At 41.7% G+C, this 13,127-nt stretch overlaps 1 pseudogene; it reads right to left on the bottom strand.

Moving 5' to 3' along the window:
• Positions 1–149: 149 nt before the first annotated feature.
• LOC123056051 (uncharacterized) lies at positions 150–8,806 on the bottom strand (annotated as a pseudogene).
• Between the last annotated feature and the right edge of the window lie 4,321 nt (positions 8,807–13,127).

The raw sequence follows: 13,127 nt of genomic DNA, 5'->3' as shown, positions 1-13,127 counted from the left end.
CGGATGCAACCATCACGCGCAACTGACCAAATCATTACTTCCTGCAACAGCCGTTCTGTTTCAGAAACAGAATCCCCTGTCCGCCGTCCAGGCATAGCTGCGCGCAGTGTGGCAGCAGCCGCAAAATCGCTGCCGCCGGCGTGGGCCAGCTAGTCCTGCAGCGCAAAAACCTGCAACAACATGGCGCATCACATCACGAGGCAGATGCTGGGATCTGACGCGGATCAAGCTTGCCGGGGGCCGCTGCTTCGAGGACAGCCGCGGCCAACGTTCTCAGATCCGACCGCCGCCGAGGGGGTTCCTGCGCGAGCTGGAGTATCATCCTGGTTCACAACCCCCTCCGGTTGTGTTTCCTGAAACAACTTCCACCAGATCACATTAGGGTAGCTGGGTGAGTTCCTGACTCTGAAAAACATAAACACTTGCCTGTCTCTGAAATTCATGAAAAACCTGTGTATCAGAAACATAGATAGAATTCCTATTTGTTTCATGTGTGTGGTAGCTAGAAAATCAATTTTGTTTCATGTGCGTGAATGGAATCAAAGCACATCCCCACACACATGTCCGCTTCTTCTATCTCTGCAACATGATCCCCTCTGTTACTTGATATTTATCAACCTATTTAATGAAGAAAGTAATATATCACTGTGATACAATTTTGAATGTGTATGCTTATGTGAGAAAAGGCCACATTGAGTGAAGATTTTTGTGTGCAAATGAAGCTGAAAAACTGTTGATTGATGTATCTGTGTACCTGAATTTCTGAAACAACACCTCTCTATTTACATAAAAAAGCATGAGTCTTGTTTCAGGAAGCTGGGACTGAAGGGGAAGAGAGCTATGTCCAAGGGAACTTTTCTGTCGATAATCATGAATATTCAGATGGTTTGTTTCATGTTGATGACGTGATGCAAGATGATTCAGATGACGGGGATGTTTCATCGCAGCCACTACCACCCTATGTTGGCATGGTGTTTGACACAATTGAGGATGCCAAGAAATTCTACAATGACTATGCCTTCAAGTTGGGGTTCGGCACACATATATCTTCTACAAAGTACATCCAGAAGAGAGGCCAGAAACAAGAGGATGCGATAATGATCAAGAGGGTCTTTGGGTGTGTGCACGCTAGAAAGCCCGATAAACCGGAAACAAGTAGCCAGGGGAAGTTCTTGGTCCTAGTCAAAGATGTTTTGCATTCCCTGTGCTTGAGCAAAAAACATTCATAATTTCCTTTCATTGTTGCAACCTTGATGATGTATTTAGGTTCTATTTCAATTTGGAAAACGTATGTTACACTAAAACAGAAAAAATATCTCACATTTGGACTTGAGACATTCACGATAGCTCACATTTTGTCTTTTGAAATTTTTTGAGGTATGTGCCATATTTCCAGTACTACTCCAGCACGGAATGTGCTGTTTGTTATATGATTCATGCTGTACATTTTGTCCTCCTTGGCATATACATGAACCTGGCATATACATGAATGTACCGTTTGCTTCATGTTGTGACATCATGTTTTTAGTGCTCAAAAAAGCTATTCTATAGATGACTGATGATACATGATGGTTTCATTGTGCGTTCTTGCTACAACATGTTTTCCCAGAGCACATAATAATACCAGTATGATTCATTGTTTTAGCAAAAAAATATACCAATAAGCAAGGAAACAAACTGCAAAAAAGCCAGTCATTTTCATTGCCAACTCCGCATCCATCTCTACTTCACATTGATAGCTAAGCATGGCTGATGCTCCAGCATTTTCAAGAAAAGAGAGGAAAAGGGGACATGCCCCAGCATGATACATGCTCCATCTTGAGTTCTGCAAAAAGACAACTAGCTAGTTAACAGAAACTTGTTGTTTCAGTTACATAAAAGAATGTAGAGCACACAAGGACCCACAAAAGCCTAAAAACTAAACTAGCAAGATCTTGTTTCGGAAACGGCATCTTCTACGAGCTTCTCAACAGTTTCTGGAACTCTTCGGCTGAGTTGACTGTGTTTTGAGGATGTTTGAATAGCTTCGCCACAACGAATGTTCGGACATTGAGCAACGACCTCGTGTCCCGAGCATACAAAAAGCAAAAATACGAAAACATCATTAGAAAGACAGGAGGGGGGGGGGATGTTGATAGGAGTCATATTCACAAAACTAGTGTTTCGAAAAACAAAAAATGTTATTTAGCTACTCCCTCCTTCCATCGATATAGGGCCTAATACGTTTTTAGAGGCTAACTTTGACCAAATGTTAGAGCAATAATATATGACATGCAACTTACACAAAGCATACCGCAAAATTCGTATGTGAAAGGAGCTTTCAATGATATAATTTTCACATTATACATCTCATGTACTATTAATCTTGTCAATAGTCAAAGGCGGTCTTGAAAAACGCATTAGGCCCTATATAAATGGAGTACTAGTGTTGCATAGCAAAAATGGTTATACCGTGTTGAATGGCTTCATCACCCTTGCTATTAGATTCTCCATGTATAGAATAACAAAGAATCCACAATCAAACCTGCCAAAAAAAGGTACACCTAAAAATGCTCCCTGAAACAAATGTAGAAAGTTGTGGACGCGCACATGAAAGAAAAGAAAAATGAAAAAGAGAATAATACGTTGTTGATTGTTGTGGGTACCCCTTTGGGCTGAAACAATCGAACTTGTCAAGATCAAGCTTCCATGGGTTTCGTTCTCGGACCAGAGTTTTGAAGTTTGTTATCTGCACATTTAATATCAGAAAAAATGAAGATATAAAAATATGGCACGGTGACATCTTCTTTGATTGGCACAACATCAATTTGATACGAGAAAAAGAATGAAAATGACCAAACAAAGATGAAAAAAGGGGTGTAGTTTTCATACCAGATTGCAACATGGGTGCTCAAGGTTGCTGACGTAGTCAGGGTCGTCGCTCCTGGAGTCAAAAAACATTGAATTGTTTTCGCATCAAGTTCGCAACAACAACTGCCCAATGTCCATCCTTGACAATGGTGAAGAAGAGCTGCAATATTAACATTTTTTTCACAAACCCAGATGATGATGCACTAAAAGATAGCTTTGAAAAGATAGCTTATAGCATTATAAAAAATTCAGTAGCATAAAAACTATAAAAATTCATTCAGAAAGCTATGAGCTACAGAAAGCTTACCGGGCAACCGGCTGGCATCCTACGAAAGCTCTCTGGAGTCGAAGATGAGGGACTTGTTCCATCCCATATCTAACCTACGTAGTATAGTTTACTAGATACATAATAGTAATCACCAATTTTAAAGATACATGAAGCAATGCGGCTTGGAACATACTCTGTTCATCCCATATTAGTTGTCACTAAAATGGATATGCGTAGATGTATTTTAGTGTTAGATACATCCGTTTGAGCGATTACTACTATGGGACGGAGGGAGTAGTAGTGTTGAAAAACATGCTATCGGATGCATCATTGTAGACATCAGGAATTCCGTTCTGTGGATATTGGGAGTAATTGGTCCAAATAGAAATAGAAACAAATATCCATGTCCTGGTATTTGCCTTGTATAATTCTGAATATACCAATCTAAGAGAAATCAATCAGAATGTTTCTTGGGACAAGGCTACAATTTCTTTAATTGGCAGGCATGCTACGGGGCCATTTTTTTTATCGAGAGTAATATGTGAAGATAGAGCTAGAGAAGCCTTCTGATCTTTCAAAACCATAACGATTAGATTTTCCTAGGCCTTGGGTGCAACATAGGATGACACACATGACCAGGAGTATAATTGCTAGGTGGCCTCAAGTGTTGTGAATCTGCAATAACATAGAAGGTCTCAAGCCATTCGCTAAACATCCAATGTTGCTAGTATGGAGAAATACCATTATTGTTTCACAATTTGTAAGTGCCTGAAATATTCTAGTGCAAAATTTGGAGGACGATGGGAAATGAAGACTTGATCTCTTGCGCAAGGAGGATGCCAATGTAAGAAGCCTTGATATTCTCAGGCGTGAGAAAGATGTCGAGGAAATAACCTTTGACCTGGTAGTCGAGGCGGAGGTTTCCAAGAATGTAAGTCGTGGCCTAGTAGTCTACGAGGACGATATGGACAATATGAGCCTTGCTCTGCTAATACCAGTGGGGCCGATGAAAATATAGGCCATCATCTACTGGTGCATGATGAGATGAACATGATATGTCATTGATCTGAAAGAAGTGGAGGATGATGTCCATGATAAGCAAGTACCAAAGGAGGACAACGAGGGAATAAGGCTTCCACATATGTTTTCTCAATACTTATCTCTCCCTTGCATGTATTTACCAGCGATTTTTGGTTCGGTACAACAAACTGATTAATGACTCTTTGTTTGTATCAACTATTGATGTGCCTTTCCGGAAACCATATTTTTCAAGGACACTTATTATGTGCTTCTTTTCGGGACATACATGAATATTTGAACCATATTTCTCCTAGAAAGGGGATAAAAGTGTATGTTGCATTTTCCAGAGAAGCCTTCTGATATTTTAAAACCATAGCGATTGTTCCCAGACCATGGGTGCGACATGAGACTCCACACACGACCAGGAGCAGAACCGCCAGGTGGCCTCAGGTGTTGTGAATGTGCAATAATATGGTCAGTGTCAACTCATTCGCTAAGCATCCAATTTTGTTGGTAAGGAGAAATGCCGTTGTTGTTTTCAAGATCTATTAATGACCTGAAATATTCTGGTGCAAAACTGTTAGGACGATGGGAAATGAAGCCTTGATGTCCAGTGCAAGTAGGATGCCAATGAAAGGTACCTTGATATTTTGGGGCATGAGGAGGATGTCGTGGATGTAACACTTGACATGGTAGTTCAGTTGAGGTTGCGGAGCATGTAAATCATCACCTAGTAATCCATGAGGAGGTAATGGACAATATGAGCCTTGCTCTACTAGTACAAGAGGAGTACGCCAAAAATATAGTCCATCGTCTACTCGTGCATGAAGAGAATAAACAGGTATACGATCTTTGGTCTGAAAGAAGAGAAGGATGATGTCCATGATAAGAAATTACCAGAGAAGGACAACGATAGAATAAGACATACATGTATGTGTGGGCTAATATATAATACAAATTTACCATATATCACTTCTTGTGCTTCCCCATGAGTTCTCCTAGTTTCCTGTATTTTCATAATACTTATCTCTCCGTTGCATATATTTACCGGTGGTTTTTGGTCTGGTACAACTCTAACCGATTAATGAGTCTTTGTTTGTATCAACTATCGACGTGCCTTTCCATAAACCATATTTTTGAAGGACTATTATTATGTCCTTCTGTCCGGAACATATATAAATATATGAACCTTTCTATCCTACAAAGAAGAAAAAATGCATGTTACATTTTCCAGAGAAGCCTTTCAAACTTTAACCATAGCGATTGTTACCGGAACTTGGGTGCTACGTTGGACAACACACATGACCAGGAGTAGAACCGCTAGGTGGCCTCAAATGTTGTGGACCCGTAATAATATAGTCGATCTCAAGTCATTCGCTAAACATCGATTGTTGTTTGTCAAGAAAACTACCATTGTTGTTTCCATGATCTATTAAGGGCTTGAAATATTAAAAAAATCCGGTGCAAAACTAGAAGGATGATGGGAAATGAAGCCTTGGTCTCTTGTGCAAAGAGGATGCCAACGAAAGATGCCTTGACCTGGTAGTTCAGTTGAGGATGTCAAGCATGTAAGTTGTCACCTAGTAGTCGAGGAGGAAGATATGGTGAATATGAGCCTTGCTTTGCTAGTACAAGAGGGGAAGCCAAAAATATAGGACATCATCTACTCGTGCATGATGAGGATGAACAAAGATCTGAAAGACTAGAAGGATGATGTCCATGATAAGCAAGTACCACATGAGGACAACAATAGAATAAGACTTACATGTATGTGGACTAACAGATAATACACACTTACCAGATATCACTTCCTGTGCTTCCACATCACTTCCCCCGGTTTCTTGTATTTTCTCAATACTTATCTCTCCCTTGCATCTGTACTTGTGAGTTTTGGTCCCGTACAACGAAACCGATTATTGGGTCTTGGTTTGTATCAACTGTTGACGTGCCTTTCCAAAAAGAATATTTGTCAATTACTATTATTGTGTCCTTCTGTCCAGGACATGCATAAATATATGAACCATATTTATCCTAGAAAGGGGACAGAGTGTATGTTACATTTTCTAGAGAAGACTTCTGTCTGTCAAAACCATAGCGATTGTTCCCATACCTTGGGGGCGACATGGGATACCACACACGACCAGGCGAAACAGCTAGGTGGCCTCAAGTGTTGAGAACCTGCAACAATATTGTTAGTCTCAAGTCATTTTCTAAACATCAAATGTTGTTGGTCGGGAGAAATACCATTGTTATTTCCATGATCTATGAAGTGTTGAAATATTCCGGTGCAAAATTGGGAGGACGATGGGAAATGAAGTTTAATCTCTTGCGCAAGGACGATGCCAATGAAAGACGCATTTACATTCGGGGGCTTGAGGAGGATGTCAAGGATGTAACCCTGGAGCTGGTAGTTTGGTTGATGATGTCGAGCATGTCATCATCGTGTAGTAGTCCATGCGGAGGAGATGAACAATATGATCCTTGCTCTGCAAGTACCAGAAGAGGATGCAAAAAATATGGGCCATCATTTACTCATGCATGATCTGAAACAAGAGAAGGATGATGTCAATGATAAGCAAGTACCAGACGCGGACAATGATAGAATAAGACATACAATTATGTGGTCTAACAGATAATACAAACTTACCATATGTACCTTCTTGTGCTTCCACATGAGTTCCCTTGGTTTCTTGGATTGTCACAATACTTATCTCTCACTTACATTTGTTCAGTCGTGATTTTTGGTCCCATACAACGAAACCAATTATTGGGTCTTGGTTTGTATCAACTATTGATGTGCCTTTCCAAAATCAAGCAAGTACCAAAGGAGGACAATGTTAGAATAAGACTTACAATTATGTGGTCTAACAGATAATACGAACTTACCACACACACACACACACACAAACACACACACACACACATGTATATATATATATATATATATATCACTTCTTGTGCTTCCACATGACTTCCCCCGGTTTCTTGTTTTGTCACCATACTTATCTCTCACTTGCATGTGTTAAATGGTGATTTTTGGTTCCGTACAACTGTTGGCGTGCCTTTCCAAAGGGAATGTTTTTCGAGGACTGTTATTATGTCCTTCTCTCTGGGACATACATAAGTATATGACCCATTTTTCTCCTAGAAAGGGGGAAAAGTGTATGCTCTATTTTCCAGAGAAGCCTTCCGATCTTTCAAAAACATAGCAATTGTTGACCCTGGGTGCGACATGAAACACAACTCACGATGAGGAGTAGAACCACTAGCTGGACTCAAGTGTTGTGAAGTTGCTATAATATAGTTGGTCTCAAGTCATTCGCTAAACATCCAATGTTGTTGGTCAGGACAAATACCGCTGTTGTTTCCATGATCTATTAAGGGCATAAAATATTCTAGCGCAAAACTGGGAGCACGATGGAAAATGAAGCCTTTATCTCCCGCGCAAGGAGGATGCCAATGAGATTTGCCTTGACATTCTGGGCATGGCGAATGTCGAGGATGTACCCCTTGACCTTGTAGTTTAGTTGAGGATGACAAACATGTAGGTTGTCACCTAATTGTCTAGGAGGAGGTTATGTACTAAGGCTTTCTCCACAAGTACTAGTGGGGGACGCTAAAAGTATAGGCCATCGTCTACTCATGCATAAAGAGGATGAACTTCATATTATCGTTGATCTAAAAGAAGACAAGGTTGATGTCCACGATAAGAAAGTGCCAGAGGAGGAAGACAATAGAATAAGACTTACTAACAGATAATACAAACTTACATTATATCACTTCTTTTGCTTTCACATGAGTTCCCCCGGTATATTGTATTGTCACAATACTTATCTCTCCCTTGCATGTGTTCAGCAGTGATTTTTGGTCCCATACAACAAATTGGATTATTGAGTCTTGGTTTGTATCGATTGTTGACGTTCCTTTCCAAAACCCATGTTTTATAGGACTATTATTATGTCCTTCTATCCGAGAAATACATAAATATATGAACCACTTTCCTCCTAGAAAGGGGGAGAAGTGTATGTTTCATTTTCCAGAGAAAGCCTTCCGTTCTTTCAAAACCATAGCGATTGTTCCTCGTCCTTGGGTGCAATATGGGACACAACCGATGACCAGGAGTAGAACCGCTAGGTGGCCTCAAGTGTTGTGAACCTGCAATAATATAGTCGGTCTCAAGCCTTTCGCTAAACATCAAATGTCATTGGTCAGGAGAAATACCGTGGTTGTTTCCATGATTTATAAAGGCCTGAAATATCCTGGTGCAAAATTAGGAGGGCTATGGGAAATCAAGCCTTGCTCTCCTGCGCAAGAAGGATGCCAATGAAAGACGCCATGACATTCTGGTGCATGAGAAGGATGTCGAGGATGTAAGCCTTGACCTGGTAGTTTGGTTGAGGATGTCGAGCATGTAATCGTCACCTAATACTCCATGAGGACGATATGAACAATATGATTCTCGCTCTGCTAGTACCAGAGGAGGACGCCAGAAATATAGGCCATCCTCTACTGTGCATGAAGAGGATGAAGAGGGTATAATGATTGATCTGAAACAAGAGAAGGATGATGTCAATGATAAGCAAGTACCAGAGGAGCACAACGATAGAATACGACTTGGTCTAACAGATAATACAAACTTACCATATGTTCCTTCTTGTGCTTCCACATGAGTTCCCTTGTTTTCTTGTATTGTGACAATACTTATCTCTCACGTGCATGTGTTTAGTCGTGATTTTTGGTCCCGTACAACGAAATCGATTATTCGGTCTTGGTTTGCATCAACTATTGATGTGCCTTTCCAAAAGCAAGCAAGTACCAAAGGAGGACAACCATAGAATAAGACTTACGATTATGTGCTCTAACAAATAATACAAACTTACACACACACACACACACACACACACACACACACACACACACACACACACACACACACACACACATATATAGCACTTCTTGTGCTTCCACATGACTTCCCCCGGTTTCTTGTTTTGTCACCATACTTATCTCTCACTTGCTTGTGTTTAATGGTGATTTTTGGTCCCCGACAGCCGTTCTCGTGGCGGTTTTATCTGCCGGGAGAACCACTATCCCGACAGTTCGTCGGCCCTTTAAAGAGCCTTCTCCCGGCAATTTTTCTGTCCTTACATCAGTGTTGTGGTGTAGTGGATTATTAGGTCTTGGTTTGTGTCAAATGTTGGCATGCCTTTCCAAAGGGAATATTTTTCGAGGACTGTTATTATGTCCTTCTCTCCAGGACATACATAAGTATATGACCCATTTTCCTCCTAGAAAGGGGGAAAAGTGTATGTTCTATTTTCCAGAGAAGCCTTCCGATCTTTCAAAACCATATCAATTGTTGACCCTGGGTGAGACATGAAACACAACTCACGATAAGGAGTAGAACCACTAGCTGGACTCAAGTGTTGTGAAGCTGCTATAATATAGTCGGTCTCAAGTCATTCGCTAAACATCCAATGTTGTTGGTCAGGACAAATACCGTTGCTGTTTCCATGATCTATTAAGGGCATAAAATATTCTAGCACAAAACTGGGAGCATGATGGGAAATGAAGCCTTTATCTCCCGCGCAAGGATGATGCCAATGAGAGATGCCTTGACATTCTGGGCACGAGGAGGATGTCGAGGATGTATCCCTTGACCTTGTAGTTCAGTTGAGGATGACGAACATGTAAATTGTCACCTAATAGTCTAGGAGGAGGATTGTACTAAGGCTTTCTCCACAACTACTAGTGTAGGATGCTAAAAGTATAGGCCATCATCTACTCGCGCATAAAGAGGATGAACATCATATTATCGTTGATCTAAAAGAAGATAAGGTTAATGTCCATGATAAGTAGGTACCAGAGGAGGAAGACAATAGAATAAGACTTACTAACACATAATACAAACTTACCTTATATCACTTCATGTGCTTTCACATGAGAGTTCCCCCAGTATCTTGTATTTTCACAATACCTATATCTCCCTTCCATGTGTTTAAGAGTGATTTTTTGTGCCATACAACGAAACCGATTATTGAGTCCTTGTTTGTATCAACTGTTGACGTTCCTTTCCAAAACCCATGTTTTTATAGGACTATTATTATGTCCTTCTATCCGAGACATACATAAATATATGAACCACTTTTCTCCTAGAAGTGGGAGGAGTGTATGTTTCATTTTCTAGAGAAGCCTTCCAATCTTTCAAAACCATAGTGATTGTTCCTGGACCTTGGGTGCAATATGGGACACAACTCATGACCAGGAGTAGAACCGCTAGGTGGCCTCAAGTGTTGTGAAACTGCAATAATATAGTCGGTCTGAAGTCATTCGCTAAACCTCAAATGTCGTTGATCAGTAGAAATACTGTGGTTGTTTCCATGATTTATTAAGTCTTAAAGTATTCTGGTGCAAAATTGGGAGGGCGATGGGAAATCAAGTCTTGATATCCTGCGCAAGAAGGATGCCAATGAAAGAGGCCTTGACATTCTGGGGCATGAGAAGGATGTCGAGGATGTAATCCTTGACCTGGTAGTTTGGTTGAGGATGTCGAGCATGTACTCGTAACCTAGTACTACAGGAGGAGGATATGAACAATATGATCCTTTCTCTGCTAGTACCAGAGGAGGACGCCAGAAATATAGGCCATCATCTATTATGCATGAAGAGGATGAAGAGGGTATAATCATTGATCATAAACAAGAGGAGGAGGTCATTGAGAAGCAAGTACCAAAGGAGGACAACGATAGAAAGACTAACAATTATGTGGTCTAATAGATAATACAAACACACCATATTTCACTTCTTGTGCTTCAACATGAGTTGCCATGGTTTCTTGTATTGTCACAATAATTATCTCTCACCTGCATGTGTTTAGTGGTGATTTTTGGTCCAGTACAATGAAAAGGATTATTGGGTCTTGGTTTGAATCAACTCTTGATGTGCCTTTCCAAAAGCAAGAAGTACGAAAGGAGGACAACGATAGAATAAGAGTTACAACTATGTGGTCTAACAGATAATACAAACTTACCATATATCACTTCTTGTGCTTCCAAATGACTTCCCCCGGTTTCTTGTGTTGTCACAATACTTATCTCTCACTTGCTTGTTTTTAGTGTTGATGTTCGGTTTCGTAAAAGGAAACCGATTATTGGGTCTTGGTTTGTATCAAACTGTTAGCGTGCCTTTCCTAAGACCATATTTTCCGAGGACTGTTATTATGTCCTTCTCTCCGGGACATACATAAGTATATGGTCCATTTTCTCCTAGAAAGGGAGAAAAGTGTATGTTTCACTTTCCAGAGAAGCCCTCCAATCTTTCCAAACCATACAAATGGTTGATCTTGAGTGCTGTTGGATTCTACGGTAGGGTGCATCGACTGCAAATTAAAATTTACCTACGTGCAAAAAACCAAGAACATGCTACGGGAGATGGATCACAGATCTTTACCACTAGACACGCAGTGCCATGCAGCGGAAGTAGAGTTGAGGCAGTGCGTCCAAAGTCGTCTCCTCCTCATCCGATCTCGCTCGAGCAGCCAGAGTGGATCCCGTGTACAAGTTCGCTGGAGCGGCGCAAGTGCACCACCTCTAACGGTATCCGCGCGTGCAGGAGGAACTCCGTGCGGCGGACTGCTAGGTGCAATCACACAGTCGGCGGCAAGTGGAGATGGCTATTCGCAACACATGCAAACCCTAGTGACAGCGCCGAAGTGATCAACCGCATGAGTGTGCCGAACCCCCACTATATATAGGCATTCGTCGCGGGCTCAACACTTGGGCCTCACATGAATCCTAAAGCCCACAAGTCTACTCGGCCATGATCCAAGTCCAGCCCGGATCACTTCCGATCAGTGTCCTCGGATCTGACCTCGTAGGTTCTTTCTCTTAAGCGCGCGACCCCTTAGGTTCAAGTCAGCTTGGTCATAGTTCGGATCACCTCCGACCTGCATGGTTGGTAGCGGCCTCTAGCATGGCGTGCCAACCACCAAGTAGACTATGAAGCTAGTTAGGTGAACCTGTACAACATGTCACACTTCTGTTCCCTTTGCGACATGATATATGTTGTCGAGCTCAAGGCGAGTCTGTCATCCTTGTGCTAGCCCGACCACTTTCTCGTTCAAGTGATGCCGACCACTAACCAGATTATCTCATAATCACTGTCGCATGGCCATGCTTATCTTGGTCGGATCACATGAGGGGCCCAGAGTATATCTCGCCTGATCGGAGGGGCAAATCCCATCTTGCTCGACCATGTCTCGCAGCATGGGTCTGGACAAGTCCGAAACCTACCTTTGTAACTACTCAGTCACGGAGTAGCGTTTGGTCGGCCCAAAGCAGGCCTGTCACCATCCCGAGTACATGCTCTAGCTTAGGTCTTAGGACATAGAACGTATGTTGTACTAGAGACTCACAGATGGCATATCGCTGTGTCTCATAGTTGGGTCTATCCAACTCAGACCTTATCTCAACTCGGATTCGACATAGGATCCGACTATGTCAAATCCGACCAGACCCTTCCGAGTCCATATTATCCGGTTAGCATCCAATGCTTCATGGCTAGTGAGACCAAGCCATCAACCATGTCATATGCTAGTCTAGTTGGCTGTGCGTCCACATAGCCCTTTCGACTAGGGACCTTTTAGGATAATCATCATACAGTGCATAGTCCCACAAACAAGTCACATACTTGCTGATACACATCATTGACAAAGTCCAAGGACTATCTTTATTCATAAGCACATAGGAAATATCATCATACATGATTGCCTCTAGGGCCTATCTCCAACAGGTGCGACATGGGACACAACTCACGACGAGGAGTAGAACTGCTAGGTGGACTCAAGTGTTGTGAAGCTGCTATAATATAGTCAGTCTCAAATCATTCGCTAAACATCAAATGTCATTGGTCAGGAGAAATACCGTGGTAGTTTCCATGATTTATTAAGGCTTGAAATATTCTGGTGCAAAATTGGGAGGCCGATGGGAAA

The sequence above is a fragment of the Triticum aestivum genome, chromosome 2D, assembly GCF_018294505.1.
Source record: "Triticum aestivum cultivar Chinese Spring chromosome 2D, IWGSC CS RefSeq v2.1, whole genome shotgun sequence".
NCBI classification, from domain to species: Eukaryota; Viridiplantae; Streptophyta; class Magnoliopsida; order Poales; family Poaceae; genus Triticum; species Triticum aestivum.
Note: the sequence above shows the minus strand (reverse complement) of the source record. Positions and strands in the feature narration are given on the sequence as shown.